Source organism: Cylas formicarius, unplaced genomic scaffold (assembly GCF_029955315.1).
Source record: "Cylas formicarius isolate icCylForm1 unplaced genomic scaffold, icCylForm1.1 PGA_scaffold_9__14_contigs__length_23061073, whole genome shotgun sequence".
Lineage (NCBI taxonomy): Eukaryota > Metazoa > Arthropoda > Insecta > Coleoptera > Brentidae > Cylas > Cylas formicarius.
The window spans coordinates 12,013,715-12,034,146 of record NW_026844365.1 but is presented as its reverse complement, the minus strand read 5'-3'; the positions used below and the strand labels follow the sequence as shown (position 1 = coordinate 12,034,146).

Genomic DNA, 20,432 nt, shown 5'->3' with positions numbered 1-20,432 from the left:
AACACTATTGTTTGTGCGAAATTTTGATTTGCGGTTAATAATTTACTCTCTAAAAGAACAATTCTCAGGGTCTTTTAGATTTTTTTCCATAACTAAAACACCTTGTATATCGACAAAAATATTACGGATGTAAAATTTTTTTGATCGGATAAATGGCTTTGGAGGAAAAGATGTTTTTCTGGATGCCAAAATAACCACAAAAAAAATTCAAAAATTAAAAAAAATGCTTGGCGTTATTTGATTGCTCCCAATTTAAAGAGTCTAAATGCGGGTCCAGACTTCTACTTCTCTCTGTCTGAAGTCGGTAGCTGCAAATTTTTATTACTTATTATGTTTCTTAATATTGCACGGAATATCGCAAACACCCTGTACAATACTTAAAAACCGTAAATACAAAAGTTTAAGCTGTCTATATGGGCTATATCGTCATGTAAAACAGAGATCGAAAACACAGATTTGAAATTATTGCCAATTTTCAATAATAGGGGGACCCATTTTTCAGCTTTATTGAATTTGCGGCGTACCCTGTATATTTTTGAAAAATTGTTAATAATAAAAGTTTATGGAGTCGTATCCTCTGCGTCTTTTGGTTGAAGAACTTTTTCTGTCTTGTAAACCGTTTTTGAAAAATGGTCTTTTTTGTAGACCCTTACACGCGTAATTTTTTATTTTTTTAGAATACTTCCCGACCCCCTAGCTCCCCCGTTTTCGACGGGTTCCGTCAAGGGGCAAAGCTGCATATATGTTTCAGATATGAAGTCGATTGCTTCAGATTTCGGACACTTATCGTGTTTTATAGCAAGGTCCGAAAAAAAGATGGATACCGGCGTCGGATCAGAACCGTTTCTTATCTTATCCCATAGGACCTACCGTTACACGAGATATCAAATTTTTACACGAAGGCAGATACTTTCGAAAAATTCGATTTCATTGATTTTCGAAAATAACAAGGGTATATTTACAATGTAATTTTGATGTTGGTGTCATAAATCTTGGTTCTTTGCGTCACCAATATGAATTAAATTATTCTTCTTCTTCAACAAAAATGTTGTAACTTATTCTTTATATTATGTATGTCTTCTGGATTTCTTCAAACATATTTGTAAATATCGTTTCTCACTAAATCCCTCTTAGAAAAAAATGGCGTCGGGTGTTTTTAGACGTTCCGATCGCTGCTACGGCTCTGGGCTTTGCATTTGTCGAAATGGTCTCGCGTTTGCGATTCCCAGAAAGCCATTGTGTAACGTTTAGTGTACGTAAGCACAGTGTGTACGTAGGCCATTCAATGAACCGTCAGAGTTTCAACCGGTTGTTCGGGTGCCGCATAATTTTACCGCATAATTACCCTATTGAATTTTTGGACACTTTCGGTTAATAATCGATTAGGAAGTTAGTCGGGTGCCGTTTCTAAGAGTTTAGCCGATATTCGATTATCTGGGCCATTAACTGTTTCCCGGAATCGTTAATGATATTTGGTAGACGTTAAAATGCAGTAAGCTGAATTTCCATTGTCTGGGAAAAAGTCGAAAACAAATATTATCTATCGAATTTCCTTCATATTGGCTAAAAACACTGACGTTACCGAGATGGCAGTTATTAGGAATTTATACAAAAACGTATATTACCTTTTAAAATACAAGTTTTAATAACGCAATGTTTTCGTTTCCAGACTTTGGAAAATATGCGGAGAACTATTTGAAAGGTAAAGTTGCTTTCAACTAAAATATTATTTGTCACCCTTTACTAGCCAATACACGTAAGTAAACTTGCCGGGCAAGCAAGTGTTTATTAAATTGGGAGGTTAGTTCCCCAAAAACACCTCCATGATGAGCAACTACCAGGAAGGGTAATGGATACCATCTGAGAAAAACAAAGAAACTTGTCAAAATTGCTCTTGAGTGAAAATAACTGTGAAAAACTGTCTTACAGGTGTTGTTTTTTTACTTCCTACTCTAACATGCACCCAAGTATGCACTGATCAAGCACAGCGTCACTCGTACTTCAAGCGTTTCTGGTACTTTAGTCACAGGTTGGAAGCGATCGGATATTTTCTCTTTTCCAGCTCTGATGGTCATGTGACACGTGACTCACTTAATGTATACTTGTTTTTTTGAAAAAGTGTACTCAAAAGCTAATGGCTGCTGTTACTCTAAACTGTATCTTTCGGTATTCGTTAAATTGCCGCTACTTCTTTGACAACCTTTAAGTACGTCACAAGCTTGTTTTTACATTAGTTTGAAATTTGTTTTGGATGTTGGGAAAGGAGTTTGCACATGATTAGTAAATTGTTCTTCTTAAATTTTAAAATTAAATGTAATAATTACATACCAATAAGTGTGATAAGATTTGTAACCACCTTTTTTAAAATTTCTAACTGTTGGATGATCGTTTATACTAAGAGTCAGCACAGGTAACCTAAAATGAGTTGGTCGCCTTTTTTTGTTCCTCTATTATTTAGTTATTAAATTAGTCGCATATCAAGATTAGTCTATGAAATATCTATATCTATACATGTTTTTACGCCAATCAGACACAAGTTTCAGATTTGTCTTAAACTTGTGCACAGGAACGGTCCGAAAATTTTATGAAAGGTCGTGATTTGATGACGAAATAAAATTACGAAGCATAGCGATAGCAATGTGATTATTAAAACAGGAAATTCAAACCGTATTAATTTTAAAAATCCTCGGTTAGCTGCTAAAAAAGCTGCCGCGTTACCATAATTGGGAAAAAATCCCACCGCACCAGGAGGAGGCGTTCGAGAACTCATAACACGTAGTAATTAAATAACTTAATTAAGGAAGCCCTCGGGTTACCGGGTCCTTTTGTTTACTTGTGCTAGTAATCGCGGCTAATTGCCCCGCAGTCGATGCGAGAAGAAAGTCGTGTCAAAATCGCAAAAAAAAATAAATAACGGCGAAGACGACCTATAGAATCATTGCGAAATAATAGAAAAGCCGTTTCGCGGTTAAATCTGCGAAAAGCGAACAGGTTTATTGACTTTGGCGTTTTACGCGCAAGCTTTTACTTTGACGGGATTTCAATAATAATTATTACTAAGTTTGGTCACTCGCGACTAAGGGAAAGGCTTCGTATATGCATTTACTATGCGCCCAGAATAAAATTGGAAGTATTTTTCTAAACTAAATAGAGTATCGTTTATGTTACGATTAACAATAATTCAGATAAAAATTGTGAATAAAAGGTTAAATTTAATCAGTTAATTAAGGCTATGATAAAAATGGAAAAGTAGTAAATTTACATTTTTGTGGCATTTCAACTTGAAGTACAATTAACATAGAATGAGAACTTGAAAAATTGAAAATAATGTCTTCATTTCCATTATTAAATTGACTCAAAATGACAGAAACTAAATTGTAATACTTGTAAAAACTTATTATTATTATTAACTCCACTCAATCATTAATTAATTTTTAATTGATAAAATATATTTTTTAAGTAAATATTTAATAAAAGTAAAGAAAAGTTACATAATAGTGACGGAATTTCTCTAATCAGTACTTGAAACTCGAGAAATCTAAAAGTGATGACCAAACAGTGCTAAATTATAATTTTTTATACTCCCTATATTTTTAGGTAATTGATTGAATATTTTAGAAGAATTGATGACACAACCTATATTTGCTCTTGCATTTAATTGATCCACATAAAATTGAAACAATTAAATTAATTAGTGGATTGGCACGGATGAAATCCTTGCCAAAAGTACAAATATTCATAACGTAAGGAATTAATTAATATCCAGTCCATACTACACTAATACTCCGTAGCGTATAACTCCACAAGTGATCTAAGTGACATTAAGAGTAGCAAGACTTTGGCATCTTATTTTCTTATCTCCTTAGAGAATGATGATTGTCTTACCTACGGTGTATATCAAAACTTCAATACACTTCGAATAATCCTGTAAATTTTTTTATAATCAAAATCTGGTCTATTTGATCTAGTCAATGAAAAAGCGATTTGCTGTTTTTGCTATTTATGCAAGTTGACACTAAATAAAAGGTCAGACATTAAATATAATGAGTAAATAGCAATGCTCTGTACAAAATAAATATGACATATTTATTATTGCAAACAGAGCCGTATATTAATGTTGGTTTGAGTAAGCACATGACTATTTTAAGTTTTTACATTAGAGAAGCTTCTGCTCTAGGCTTAGTCTCCCGGGTACCAAAGTTATGCGCACATTATTGGAATCAGACTAAGGCGCGAAAAATGATACGCTGTCATATTTGTCAAAGATTTTCGTGTTGCCATGTACTAATAGAATGCTTCGTAACATTTTCCATTTCACTTCCTTCCTTCCTAATTTATCGTTATTATAGAAAATTTGTAAAAGGTACTTGATATTGAGCAAGTTAGGGTTCCATCTGATATTTGGTGGGTTAAAGAACATTAAAATAATAAAATACGGTGGCAAACACGAATATATTAATTTTTTTTACAGTTTCATGTTAGCGGTGCAACGCACGAACGCCCTTGCTCCGCGCGAAACCACTAAATATCCCAACAAAACGGAACCCCGCGAAGAATTCGAAACATGCGAGAGGATGCTGCGCGCCGGTGGACCGATCCACCAATTATTTTAAACGATTATATCGGGGTATCAAATTTAATTGTGAAAAGAATCCCGCGAAATATGAGAAGCGTTTTTATTACCGACGGTATGGTGGTATGCCGTGCGGTTCGAGAGCTACATTTGCATTTCGCTAATCTGCAGGTTATCGGCGACCGATAACTGGCGTATCGCGATCTATATCTATGAGTATGAGTTTTACTGATTATAGATGGGCCGATTTTGGTTATCACATCACAATATGCCGTATTAAGGAATTAAAAACGCAAATGAAATAAGAAAAACGCTAAATAAATCGGGATTCTCATTTTTTAAACACCTAATGTTGCATTTCAGATAAAAAAGTAACTTATCCTTAAAACTTTTATCACTCTATCTGTTCTAGAAAATGACTATTAAATTCGTCCTTTTAATTCGAAAACACTTAGAGAATGTTATTATAATCTTGCAAATATTTTTTTCTAGTAAACAGCAGAAAAATAATAATACATGGAGTTTCGCAAGGGTCTCACTGCTTACTATAGCAGGCATAAATAATCGCATTAAAAATGAAAAAAAGCAAAAACCATACCGATTGATGTTTTTAAAAAGCTCTGTCGTGATGCACCCAATTCACAAATACCCAAATCAAACTGAAGAATTAAATTAAATTGTAATTAATTGTAATTAAATATATCATTCCTAATATATGTTTTTTTCTTTCTCTTTTTGTTAATCAGATATGTTTATTACAATGTAATGTTTTTTTATATTTTGTTTAAATTTTATGTTTTAGAGGTCGTTTTGGAGTATTTTTAGTTGAAAAGTTTAATAAATAGTAATAATAATAATAATATAATATTAATACTAATATAAAAATAACATGCTTAAATTTTGAAAGTTTTTTTAAATTTTCAAGAAACCTCTATGGGCACGGCAAATCGAAAGGATTCACTTAATTTTCCTAATAAATCCATGGGTTACTAGATACTAACTAGTCTCACTTCCCCTTCCACCAGATTGCAAATCATTTGTACGCGTTTAAAGTCATGACAAACAAATCTTTGACACGCAACACAACGGTTTACTACTTTTTACCCATATTTTGGTATGTTTCTTAGTTTGCTTTCCGTCGCCATGCTCTTTAGAAAGACGGTATATGCTAATTCTAATCTAAAATAATTTCACTTTAAAACCGTTATTTTGTTTCCCAGTAGTATGCGGGAGGCGGAGGAGGAGCTTAGCGGGAGGTTCATAAATTTCCGGAGCCGTTAATACCTCTTTTAGAAGGATAAAAGAAAGGATTAGGAATTTGGGCACTTTCGCAATTAAGAAGTTAGTTGAGAATAAAGGCTCGACCGTCTGACGGTCACCTGTAAACGACGGCGTTTATTGGAGGGACGATTGATGGTCCAGCGGTTTGAGTAGTACCAAGTATTGAGAAATTGCGGTTTTCGAAATTTTATGGGGATTACAAACCTACACAAATGTACAAGTAGTTTTCTAGACACGTCACTGGTTAGTTATTGAATAACATTGAAGCCGGAATTCAGCATGGCCCTATTGGTAACTAAAAACGAATTGCGACTGTTTTATGGTTAAACTTCGAGACGTATTATCTTTATTTATTTAAACAAATTCGTTTTTTCTTTTCAATTGAAATGAGACAAGAAATAATGATAAGAATGTTAACATTTTGATATGATTTTTAACGATACGTGTTCTTCATTTTGACTTAGTAAATCCAGATTGAAACCCGCTTCGCACAAATTGCAGCTAATTTTTGAAGGCACGATGTAGTTAAAAGAAGGTTAGCATCACTGGTGATCCAGTTTGCGTTTTGATATTGATACAATACTGTATTTTTATTACCTCTAGTTCTGTTAACTTTTACATTCGTCTAAAAACATGATTAAATAAATACTATAGGAAAATATCTACAATAAGTAAGAAGAAATAAAAAAAAGACATACTAAGCAAATACTTTGTTTGACCAAGTAAATCATTTTAATTTTTAAGGTCATGGAAAACGTTTAGAATTCTTTCAAACTAGAGAAACATTCTTTAACTTAGGAATGTCTTCTCGAATATAAATTTTTGAAGCTTCCTTGCAATATAAGGGTGACTATACGAAGAGGATAATTTTGGTTGGTTGGTGGATAAAAGTGAGTATCCCTTTTTAAATAATTTTCCTTGTTGCATATCGTTGCAATTTTTTACCACACATCAGAACTCTTGAAAATAAAGGTTCGATTCTTGTTTGTTTACGCGACTTCATTGACCAATGCCAACATGTTGTAGCTAAATTAACTGTAGCATAATATACACCTATGGCAGAGTTTTTACTTGGACCGATTTTTAATAATAAAATAACGTAAAAAGAATTTTTTAGATAGTTTAACCCAGCGACAATGTTACTTTGCTACGAAATCAATCAATTTGTGATACATTCAATAAGAATTGATAGAATTTAACACACGTAGTTGGGGGTTTTGTAAAGAGCAATCAATAAATTACTGATTCCATAACATAGCTTTTGCCTTAGACTCCTTAGCAGTAACACACTTCCGCAGGTAAATTACAAAGAAAAATAAAAAGAAATTTTCAAGAAAAAGTAAACAGTGTAAACTTTAGAAAAAACGATTCACCTTTTTGATTTATCCGTTTCGAGTGTATGATTAGTAAGTATTTCTTATTAAGTTAAAGCTTTTTCATCCCCTATTCTATTGCCCGATCGGCCGAAGTGCGACGGGTTCGTCGCCTCACCTGACGTCGCGGTCTCCATCGGGAAAAGCACCCGAACAGCGAACAGACTCACCTCGTTAGCGTTTTCTTCCTCTGTACGAATATTCACTTAGTCCTCACCGTCATAATCCGTCAAACAACAACCCCCCGCGTATCACAGTCACCAACGTCACCGCGCACAAACACTACTGTACCAATATTACTGGGACTCTTGGCGCGCGTTCCAAAAAAAAATCGTCGATTATGATCGTCGATTCGACCGGACCACACAGCTCTGATCGGCGATCGGCGATGGAATGGGACACCCGAAGAAGAGCGATACAGGTGGACGACGGAATGGTAGGGATGCGAGAGGAGGGGTGACTTATAGATGTTTGAATTAATCTCGCTTCTTTTTACGCTTAGAAGGAAAGTCATTGGTGTTTAGGCGAGGGGAGCGCACGGACGAGGGAGGGGTTTCGCGTGATTTTTTCTACGGCCGAGGACGCCGCGCGCAGTCGATCTGCGGATTCCGGCCGCCCCGCGCGGGGATGTTTCCGGGTAGAGGGGCGAAATGTCAATTGTTTACTTATCTGTTGTTAGTAACTAAAACTGTTCGAGTTGGAATAGCCCCATCTACTTTCGTTCAAATACAAAACAAACAATAATAATAATAATACCCTTTATTTGCAAAAAACAAATATGATTTCATGAATTATACCACATCCGATTCAAATAACCGCTTTCATCACAAACTGCTCAAAATTGGATGCCCCTTCTATTTGTTGACTTGTAGAAATTTTGAGTAGTTTTTGAAGAAAACAAAATGATTGGGAGCTTGCCCCAAGTGGAATAATTCAAGAAAAAAACAAAAAAACGACTGAAATCTCAATCGACGGTGAAGTAGCTGGATATATTACCAAAAAGTAGACATTGCTATTAAAATTTAAGTTGAGTTATTCTTTGTTTTTTAAAAATGTGGATGAAGTTGGAACTCTTAGATAAGTCGGTTTACCTGAATTTATAATTTTATCCTTGCTTATATTTAAAATATTTATACTATTTACAAATGGAGATATATGGCATTTCAGAGGATATAAAAAATGCTTTATTTTGTAGTTACTTTTAAGACTTATGTAAATCGCTAATCAAATGAGCTGTCAAACGTCAAACCTAATTTTGTTGTTGTAAATATTTCGTTCGAACAAATATATTTGGAAGTTGCCTTTGGCAGCCTTCACTGTTCAGGAATATGTTGAATCTCCGGTATTCAAAGAAAAACAAAGCTAAGCTGACTATTGCAAAACTATTTGACTCGTTTGTTCTCAATAGTATTTTGTATATACTTGATAGAGTTGAAATTTCCTTTTACAAAAGGGTCGCAAACTACAAACTTTGCACAGTTAAGGAAACGGAATCTATCATATATTACATGAAGTTATCTTAAATGTCTTTAATTCAAACTACTTGGCATGCATAACAGTCGTTTACCCAAATTTTGTTTTAATTGTCGCTACTTTGTGGTAAGTAATGCCGATAATGTTGGTACAAAATTCAACTTGGAGCATACAGCATATAGCGCAATAGCTAGGTGGTCTAAATATGCCATTTTCTACTCAACACTTACTTAGTCGTAGTCGGCCTCAATTTGTTTACTCAAAAATCAGGATAATGACTCAGCTAAGATGAGCCATATTTTTTACACTACATTATATTGAAATGACCCTTGTATATTGTAGTATATTGTAGTATATTGTAGTATATGTAGTGTAGTAACATAAGCAAGAATCACCTATTTTCAAACGCAGATCTCAGTCTTCACTCCATAGGTAATCTTAATACACAACAAATGAAAATCATAGTAAATACTACAATCAATCAATATACTAGAGTTCCTTAGAAATGAATAGGTTATTACTTTAGTTAATTATTAGTTATTAATTTAAGTTATATATCTCCTAGTTTTTTGAGATTCTTTGAGATATTATTGTAGTATTTTAATATGATTTGTATCAACTGGGCCAAATTCGGACATTTTACGAAAAAGGACAAAATTTTAGAAATTTTTAGAAATAAACCTAATAAATTATTGTCTTAATACAATGCCTGCTAACGCTGTAATGTAAGCTTATTTATATTAAAGTGCAATGTAAGAATTTACCCATTTAAAGTCCAATTTCATTTTAGGTTTAATATACGAAATGGAAATGATCCAACTGGACCATTGAACGCCTAATAAAAACATCCGACTAAACTTTTAAACATTTAAAACATTTAAACACTATTTTTAACAACACTCTCCTTTTAACCTGAGCCGGTGCGACTTTAGGACACTTTTGATGTGTACGAAAAGGTTATGGAAAGCGTTTGCCGTCGCGGACCTAAAATTCTACTTGAATTAGCGTAAACAAAAATTTTCTCCTTTCCTCTTCCAAATTTAATTTGAAAATAGATAGGAACACAACATATATTTCGATTCTAGATCTAAATTTATCATACCAAAATGTAATACAAAATAACAAAACTGTTGGGAATTCTTTTTGCAGGCGGGCGTTCCTGGTAATAAAAAAATCTATTGTTTAATCGTTTTGTGTAACAACATTTCTACAACAATTCTACACAGTGTGTTCTATTTAAATTGTAAAATTAATAGTAAATAAAATTTGAAAGAATTTGTTTAAAAAAGCGAACGCAAAGAGAGCAAGAGCAAAAACAGTCTAGGTGTACCTAATTTAAGTTTGAATGGTGCCTGGCAAGAAATTTTTACAATTAAATAAATGAGAAATCATGCGCTTGCTTCTGATATTGTACTGGTTTATACGCATTATGTGTATGTTTCACATATTTCATGTTCTTTCTACTCTTTCTTTGATATAGCAATATTTACAAATGAATTTTATTGGTTGGCTACATATAGCGTACTTATGAAAGCACCAAAAAGCGCCTTTTTGAATAACACATATTAAAAAGAAAGAAAAAACAACATTTGCTTGTCATACTTCCGATTTTTATTTGTCTCTGGTGTGCAAGAATATAGAAGCCAACAGAATAAAGTATCTTATCTTGGCACACCATGTCAAGGATTTTCTCAGGTGACATATGCAGACAATTGCAGGTACCCTTATTGTGTAGTTAGCACAAGATGCATGTCTGAACGTTAAAGTCACCACGATACCTTGAGGTCCGGATTGTTTGGAGATCCTAAAAAGACGATACAAATTAATAACGCCCGAGACCAGATCTCAAGAGCTTCGTAAATAAAAGGCGGTTAGTTTAAAAACGTGGCTTTCATTACGAAGACGAGTTTTGTATTCTAAATTATTTCTAAAAAGCATTTTCTGAAATACTACTCGGTAATAGTAGGTAATCGATTAGGGTCAAGATTTAAAAGCAACTGCATAAGAACGGTATTAATTAGTTACGTTAAATTATGTTTCGATTTGTAAGTTGGTAATGTTTTTGTTCTACTAGTGGTGTCTGACAGTGGGGCGCGAATTTAAATTCGCAATATCAGACGGATACGAGAATTGGCTTAAAACGAACTGAATGTGGGAGAAAAGAAAACTAAATTTTTTTATTTGTTTTCATTAACTACTTAAAAATGACCATTAACTACTACTAGAAGTTTCCCTGTTTGGTGATAAAACATGAACATCGTAATATATTGTGAAGGTACCTATTTATGATATTATCATTTTTTCCCATTTTTATTTCTCTCCTCATTTTTTATTTTCGAAATAAAGCGTGATTAATTTATTTTTTTTAACATTTTTAAGCATTTTTATTAGTTCTTCCTATAATTTTAAAATAGCAATCCTCATTCAAAAAAAATTATTTGGTTTCGTAGCTGTTTAATACGGAATATAAAATTATCTTTTTTATTAGGTTTCTCTAGGGGGTTGCCCGCCTGACCGTTCGTTAAATTCATCATTCGCAAAGCAGTCCGACAACGCTAAGTGAACGCTATAACTTTTAAATTAAAATGATGCTTTTATCGCATAGTTGATAGAAGAACTTTGAAGTTTCTTTATTTCGCGGCACTTAGTGCGCGCTTCCGAGTATACAGGGTGTTAAAAAAGCTCGCTGCCATACTTGTGATTTCAAGAACAAATGTTCACATCAACATACGCCCAGAAATGCTTAGGTGTATTTTAGATTAATTAATTAATGATAAATAAGATTAATTCCAGTGGCGTCCCCGAAGAATGACTTTTCATTTTTGGATCTTTTTTTGAATTAAGGAAGAAATTTTTTCTTTTTCTCTCGTGTGCAATTCATAAAACACACCTCTTAAAGAAAAGAGTGGTTTTTATGTTTAACAGTCTGTACCTACACAAATCATTTCTATATCCACTTATATTATTATTATTTTATTACACTATAATTATTATTATTACTAAATTTCATAGTTTCAGTTCTAATTACCCGGCTTCTCTTATAGCTTTCCGTGATGATATTTGGTTAATAATTCTATTTACATTTTTTTCTAAACTATTTGCCAGAATTATTATTTTTTTGTGTTGTTGTTATTTTTGTTGTTGTTTCGATTATGAGCAACTATATTGTATAGCCTCAAACTTGCTAAATGTTTTTTGTTATTTTATATATACAAATAAATAATTTGTCTTAAAAATTCTCAGAGGACCACTTCACGACGTTCGTACGTACTTAAGAAACACCCCGTATAGGTCCGATGATATGAATGCCATATACATAGGGAAGAATTGATATTATGCATAGTCTGTCGCGGGCGCCAGAAGAAAAAAAAGACGGTCGTAAACATAAATAAATGCATCTAATCACAATTTCGGCGACAGCCAAAGGAAGATAGGCACGTAAACGGTTTTGCTATTAGTTTGCTCAAGTAATGGAGTTTTTAAATAAAAGCCTGCAGAAGAATATGCGGAAGATTAAAAGCTGTTATTGAGTTCGCAAAAATCGAACGTGCATATAAAGCGTAATGGAAAAGTGTCTGTCCAGAAACTACTTTGGAAGGACATTTGGTAGAATCTTTCTTGCTCCAAATCGCCAAATTAAAAGTAAAAAAAACACGTGGAGTTAAATCCGTGTCGAGAGATTTTGTTTCTTATTTTATTTATTGTTTAATTAAAACTAATATGGAAGTATTAAAATTAACTGTGGTATAAGGGGTTTCAATTCGTTTTATCAGCTGCTATTTTTTCCTTTTTGGAAAATAGACGATCCCGTAGACATTTTTTTTTTCTAATTTACCGTTGCTTACATATGAAATGGGAAAACACTTGCGAATAATTGAGACATTTTCAAAATTAACTTAATGTTGACGGTTAAGATGTGACATTTAAAAAACAATATTTTTTGCATTGATCGCTGCCATCAAAACTTCCTAAGCAGGGGAGCTCCCATAAAACATAAAATTTCATAAAATCAGATTAATCAATTATCCATATCAATTGAATGCTGATACTCAAGGTTGTGAGCCACGGGGTACTAAAGTTGTAAGAAAAAAAAATTATCACAATCTTTTGTACCCAAAAATTCAATACCACGCCTAAGCTGACGTCAATGGCGACAGTAGAAAATTAATGTTTTACAATTATACACACTTAAGGACGTGGAGGTGTTAGTTAGGTTCAGCTCACCCTCCGAACGATTTCAATTTTTGTTAAAAAACCTATTTACCGCGTTATCTAGTCGGTAAAACAAACTCTAATGGATTCAGAACATCTCTTTAAAAAACGTACTCGCTACGACCGTACGGCATCTACAAAGAGCGGAGTTAATAAGAAATTGTTCAACGTGAGCCGCGAAAATGTTTTAACATGTAAATTTGTGAATAATTTCAGTAATATGAAAGCCAGTGGCGCGCAAATAACCAGATCTAAAAGGTAAAATACACCTAAAAAGAAATTAAGCAGCCTTGATGTTGATCTTCTGTTAAAACGTGCTATATCTGGTGCGAAGGGCTCTGATGAATCAACTAGGAAAACCTAGGCAACATTAGTGCTAAAACTAAAATCATCTCCCAAAGGAATATTGCTGAATTCCCTAATTTTGCCATCTCGTATGTATGTAGCCATCATTTGTTGAAATTTCGGTTGTCTTCTGAATCCCCTCCTAAGTTTTCCTAAAACTAGTTTTCTACAGCTTCATTTTGGTAAATATTCTTGGTTGATCAATCGATCTTAAATATGCTCACGCGCAGAGACTGTCATCAATTTTGTTAATGTCATATCCGCCACATATCCCGTAATATTCCAGTCTGCTAGCGGGGCGCTATAACAATTTTTTATATTCAGTTTAAAATAAAGTACGCTATACACATGCTAGGATAAACCTTAATTATCATTTATCATATATCATCATTCGTTCCTAATTCGATAAAATTTCATTTTTATAATAAGATTTAACACGGCTCAATGCTGCTGCTAATTGGTCTCATTGTTTCGAGAATATCTGTTTATTATTTTGAGCTCAGTATGGCTCCAATAAAATAAAAACGCCGTTTCCAATTGAATTCCTTAGTTCGTTATCAGTTTCAAGATATACCCAATACCTTAGCAAGTGGAAGAATATATTCAATTGACGAAAACAAAGTTTACATTACAATTTCAATATTTCCGAATTCTATATATATATGAGAGGGAAACGCCGTCGCGTGCCGCCTATGCGTTCGCCGCGAAATAAAATCGTTTAAACCAATCGAAAGTCGTAATAACGCTCTGGCGCCTAGGTCGGTAATTGCAAAAGACACTTTTAATCTCGCGCGACTGAGTACTCTCTGGAGGTACTTTCTTCGGGCCGTGGAAATTTGCTTCACTTTTTTCATCGGCGTTTCCATCTTTGTCCTTCACGACACATTTGCGATTTAAACTCAGCTACATGCAGAATATGTCGTGAAAATGAACAAAATTGAATGTTTACTGATCCTGTTGACAGATGGAGATAAAAAAAGGAGAAGAAAAATTGCGTTGTGCTGATTTCTCTGTCGTCTCGATGTTTGGAGTTTTCCTCGACAAAATATGCAACTGTGGAACTTTCATACTACTTATCCTACAAGCATTCGGAATGTCATTAAATTTTTATACATTTAGACTCTTAAGCTTATTAGGCCATTATCGACAGCACCAGTCAACGTTAGAAGAAATCAAATCTTTTGGTTGACATGGCTGTTTGACTCATAGATGTGTCAATGTTTATTTTTGAGCATTCTTTCCATAGTTCTATTATTATAAATAATATGATCTCATTGAAGCTCTCAATCGAACACAATTGTCGTAAATTGCGGCAGCATGTTCTCAATAGTTGATGATACAACTAAATGGATCGCAGAACATATATTGTAATTGTAAATTGTAATGCGAACATTATGAAATTGGCAAAGGCTCAAAGATAAATTCAAAGTATGAGAGAAGATCGCTCAAGAAAAATTCTTACAGGATGCTGAATTGCTGAGATCAAAACCCAGCAAAGAGGTAAAGCCGGTAAAGCAAAGAAAGAAGAGGTTCCATTCTACATTTTAAAAGAAGAAATAGAAAAAGATGAAGACGATTTTTTTAAAGGAATACCCCGCATTCAAATTGTCAAGAAAAATGACTTGTGGTCCAAGGAAAAGGAGAAGGAACACAACCTGGAGGAAGCTCTCTGAAGCGATGGCTGGGCCAGGTGAAACAGTTTACAGAAAAATCGTTCCAGGACAGTATTAGAAGCACGTCAGATAGAGATAAATAGAAAGACATTGCTAACAACACAATACGAGGCAAACATAAGATCACGACACTTCAAACATGAAATCAGTTCATAACTGGCTTAAAGTGAATATAAGATTTCATGTCCTTCAAACGGTTTTCTGGTGTGTTCATGTTGTTGCCAAATGAAATCATACAAAAGGTCGGCAGCGGTTTTAAATAATTAAAAGTTGTCCCATACGCTTGTCCTAATTGGTAACACCGGCGATGAGGGATTTTTATGGCTAACAATGCGAAAAAAAGATGTTGATACATTGCGTCGCTATCGACATATCACTATTAAATCAAATTCAGTTTTTATTTTCACATTTGAACCAAATAGTAACTGATACTGTATTAAACTGCATCAAGGAATATTTGTCAAAACCAGAGGCGTGTAGATGGTATTATTTAGAATTAATTGAATGACTGTTAATGTTAAAATCAAATTAAAATTTTAAATATATAAGAGTTTAAGCGCCTTTTAAACAGTAATTCTTATCAATTTTTTTTATTTCGCTGTAGCAAAGCAATGGATCAAAAATGGGCAAAGGCAGCTCGAATTGCCGAAAACGGAAAGTTTTCGCTGCCTTACGCTCACTGTATAAGGAAAAGCGAGTTTTTTTGACTCATATACTTTTTTTTGAAAATTCTTTTATTAAATAACAAAAAAAAAAGAATTGCAATAAGTAACAAAAAAAAATTGATAATTATTTAAACAGTGTGTAAAACACCGGTCCCACGAATAGAAATAATAAATTTATATTATATTAGTTCTAATATTATATTTTTAAATATCGTTATGAGATCTGGTGTCATATATGTGAACGTCTTTATTAAATATAATCTTCATGTTAGACTTTTGTATTTTATTTATCATCTTATATATAAATTTACGTTGTTCTAGCTTAAGCAATTTGTCTATTTTATAAATGTCCTGTATGCGTGCGACGATCATAATTAAATGAAATGTTTAAGAATTTATTTAGTAGACTTTGCATTTTATTAAAATAAGTTGCGCCACATACACCCCATATTGAAATTAAGTTTCTCATATATGATACAAAATAAGATTTGTAACTATTCATTTCATTACCGTAACTCAGATAATTTCGGCTTTCTTTACCACTAGTCCATCATGATCCAACAAGTTAATATTGAAGTCACCGACAATTATATGATTTTTAGAATATTGCGTCATTATATTTTCTAGATATTCTATAGATTTCGTTATATGAGGGTAGACGATATGCAACGCTTAATTTTAGTTCATTATTACCTAGTGCAGCAAATACCCAGTTGACCGTATCGTTGGCAGCAGATTTACCAATTTCCCGGAGCTTAATTCCATTTTTTACAATTATTGCCGCACCACCTCCACTACTTTTTCGACGTGAATGTATAGATTTATATATATCCAATTTATAAAGGCCAATTTCTGCTTGATTTACCCATGTTTCAACTAGTAACAAAATTTCACAGCTATTATTCTTTAAATGACATTGCACCTCGCCTAATTTATTTTTAACACTTTGAATGTTCATATATACTAATCTTTTTTAAATGTTTGAGTAGCTTTAAACAGTTCAAGATTTCGTTTAGTTAAATCATAATTTAAATATATTTTATTATCTACCGTGTATCCCAAAGATTGAGTAGTTAAATGCGATATATTATTGCGATTGCGAGCTTTTGTTTCTTGGTTGTGAAAACTGACTTTAATGGAATTTACTTTGTCCCTGTCCTTACCAAGCCGAACTGCTGTGAACTGGTTATTTACTACTGTAACGTTTAGTGGCTTTCCAATTTTCTTTACTACTTCGTCCATTTTTTCATTATTATCATACGGAACACTGTGGATAACCAGATTGTTACTTAGCTCCTTCTGTTCGGTCTTATTAAGTTGATTTTTTATTTGACACAATTCTTTTGTAAGCACTTCATTTACATGAAGTTGTTTATTATATTTTTTGAATAATGTGTTATCTTTTCTATCCATATCCACCTCTTGGGCAAAGGAATATCGAAATTATAGCCAACTAAGTCAAAATTAAATTGCTTTTTGGGTGTTCCACTCGTCCGTTCGTTATGGAAATATTCGGCCCTTATTACCGGCAATTACCGAACGGGAACTGCAAAAGCAAATATTGGCATTGAGCATCGAATGCCCAATAAATCTCTTCTTTGTTCCACATACGAAGTGCTCCGTGTAATATAATACTTCCAATAAAATAACAAAATTTATAACCGCCTCGTTCCCTTATCGGCAACAATTTATAAACAATGTTGCGGTTAATATTCAACGAGCCGTTTGTTTAAATAATGCTTTATCTATTTATATCGGCGGTTAATTATTATTAAGCGAACGCGCTTAATGAAAAATATGGCCGGTATTTAGACGAGTTCGGACGCGATTGCGAAATACGTGTGCACTTCGCCGTGTCGAAAGGAAAACCGGAAAATTTTTAGAGGCTAGAAGACGTTCGAATATTGCGCAACGAATAATTGGTAATAAAGATGTCGCGAAGACGCTGGCAAAAAAAAAAATAAAATTTATAGACGGGGGCCCGGCCAGATGAATTCAATCCGAACGTGTCAAACCGACGATGTTACGTAAATTTGTCCGCGATCTATTTTTACAACGTCGTAAATACATCTCGGATTCATTTATTATTATTTTTTTCTATTCCGTTTCGTTGTTCGTCTATCGGCATAATGGCGATCGTTTTTATTTCCGAAAACATGTTTTGATTTAGTTTTTTAAGCTCGTTTACGGCGGCGATAAATTAAGTTGTTTTCATCGGTGTAACGTATCGATTTTTGATAAGGTGTTGCGTCATTTTTAATGGACTTTCGGGTTTCCGAACAATCCGCTTCTAGGAACTATTTGCTGGTAATTCCTCTGCTGCTGGCCACACCGTCGCGATCGACGATACGTAATCGAAACGAAATTTCTTTTAATTTTCTTGTAGGTGATCAGAAAAACAAACTATTTGTTTTAAAAAAAATCAAACCGATATTTTGAGAATTGACGGAGAAGACACTATTCGATTTATACTAACAATACATATTTCAAAGGTGTGCTGCAGGATCTGGAGCAGAGTATTGCAATAAACGGACAAAAATAATAATATATAAACAATATTAGAATTGAACGAGTCACAAAATATACATATCTCGGTATACTTAGACCAGAAATATAGTGGTTTTACAACCGACCCCGTGATTAACTTTGCCTACTGTTTATTATTCCAAAACCGCAGCCCCTTAAAGAACACCTTGCCGAGCAGACCCTTACCCGAAACCATTCCAGGACCGACTTAGGAATTTATCTAACTTTTTTTTCGAAGAGCATTTTTTGAAACATGTACATAAAAAAATAGTACAAAGTAACAATTTACTACGTTCTATTTTATTACATTTCTACATAGTATCATGATTAATATACAAAATATTAAAAATAATACCCATAAAAAACCGGAATTGAATTGCCGCGCGCAGAACTTGTATAGTACACCTTTCGGCCGCTAGGTTGTGGTGAGACCGTTAATCAAGCTATTTATCTGGAAGTTTTAATAAGATTGCGCAACAGTATTCGATAAAAAAGACCCGATTTGCGTCGGACAGGGGACTGGTTCTTTCACCACGATAATGCACCTGCACACACAGCCATTTCTGTTAAGCAGTTTTTGGCTAAAAATGGCATGGTTCCTCTGCCCCAAGTACCTTACTCGCCTGATCTCGCTCCGTGTGACTTCTTATTTCCACGTATGAAAAGGGACATGAAAGGACAGCGATTTGACAACATTGAAGAGGTCAAGAAAAAAAACGAGGGATGTGCTGTCGGCTATAGCCAAAGATGAATATAAAAAATGTTTCGAACAGTGGAAGCACCGCTGGGACAAATGTATTAGTTGTAATGGAGAGTATTTTGGAGGGGATAAGGTCGTTCTGTGATATAATAATAAAGTATCAGTCACCTAGTTCAATGATCAACTCCGTTTTCGATAAATATTTTCTTCTTTTATTACTCGTTTTTCACAGTTGGACCGTTTTCGATAAATATTTTCTTCTTTTATTACTCGTTTTTCACAGTTAGACCAGCTTTGTACTGACATTTTAGCTATCTCTTTCTCAATTACGTTTATAGTACTATCACTAAATTCTGGTGCAGTGTTATTTATTCTTATATGCGCGGGTTAAATATACAATGAGTAATCTCAAGATTTCTTGTCCGTTTTGTTGTGCTATCGAATCGATTTTGTAGTTTTTATTAAAATGTTTTATTTTAATAATTCCAGAAGTTGTTTTTTTTTCAAAATAGAAATCATTTTTGTACAGAAATTCCTTAATTTCTTCTTTATTTGAAGAAGTATATGGAACTTTTCTAATTTGCGCTGAGTGATACGAGGGTATTACCCAACACAATCACAGTATTCGGCGATAGTTTTGGCCGTAGTTTATTTTCAAACCAGTTCTCAAATATGTATTCATCCACACTTGAATCTTTGACGTTTTTGGCAGACAAAAATAAATCATCTTCCATTCAACCCAGCATGAAGAATTATTATGCTTTTTCCATGCGAAGGCGGCACGTCTAGTACACACTTGTTACTGTTATGGCACCATCCCTTTTGTACTGTGTCGTGAGTATCGTCCAAATGCCCTATTGGTCTATTTTGCTCTCGAAATTTTTCAATTACATTTAAATAATCCATCCTCCATTGCGAAATGCTTTGAGATTCCATTAGCACTTGACGTTTATTAATTGTTTGGAACTGAAAATCCATTTTCTTTAAAAAAGTACGCAAGGTCTCTTTGGCGCAACTAAATTTTAAGTCAGTCAGTATTTTTTTATGCAGTTCTTTTTTCACTTTATAAGCGTCGTAGATTATACGCTTAATTAGATCTGCGTATTGCTCTTTAAAAACATCTTCTGTCACTTTCCTCGTGACCATCCCATTTACAACAATTTTTCTTACCATTGACTTCGGAACTTTGGTCATGTTTGGTGTTTTTATTGCTGCTCCTACTTCGTCTTCTGAATTTCTTATAAAATTGCAAACTGTTTTCCATGTCTTCTTCTAACAGGGGAACATCTGCTTCATTCCACATTTTATTTTCGAAAAACAGGAATCTTCAAAAAATGTTTCATTGTAAGATTTTGATTGATCTGTATTCTTCTGACGCACCTTCATTTACTACGATCAATAGAGTACAAGTACTTACCCTTACCCTTTGAACTATCCATTGAAAACAGCTGCTTAATCAAGTTTAAAACGGTCCATGTACGTTTCAAAAAATTTTCTACAAATATTCGTTACGGCCCATCTCACGCAAGACCTATTTAATGTAGAATAAACATCTGTTGGGATGGGTTTTACCACGGACCCGCGAACTTACTGTAGAAGATCTAAAACGTC

At 33.8% G+C, this 20,432-nt stretch overlaps 1 protein-coding gene across 3 annotated transcripts in view; it reads right to left on the bottom strand.

The window, feature by feature from the left end:
- Positions 1–7,612, bottom strand: part of LOC132707247 (knirps-related protein-like) — a 43,892-nt gene extending 36,280 nt beyond the window's left edge. For all 3 annotated transcript variants that reach the window (XM_060679022.1, XM_060679023.1, XM_060679024.1), the window contains exon 1: positions 7,398–7,612. The gene's annotated coding sequence lies outside the window, so the exon portion shown is untranslated. The remainder of the gene's footprint in view (positions 1–7,397) is intronic.
- Between the last annotated feature and the right edge of the window lie 12,820 nt (positions 7,613–20,432).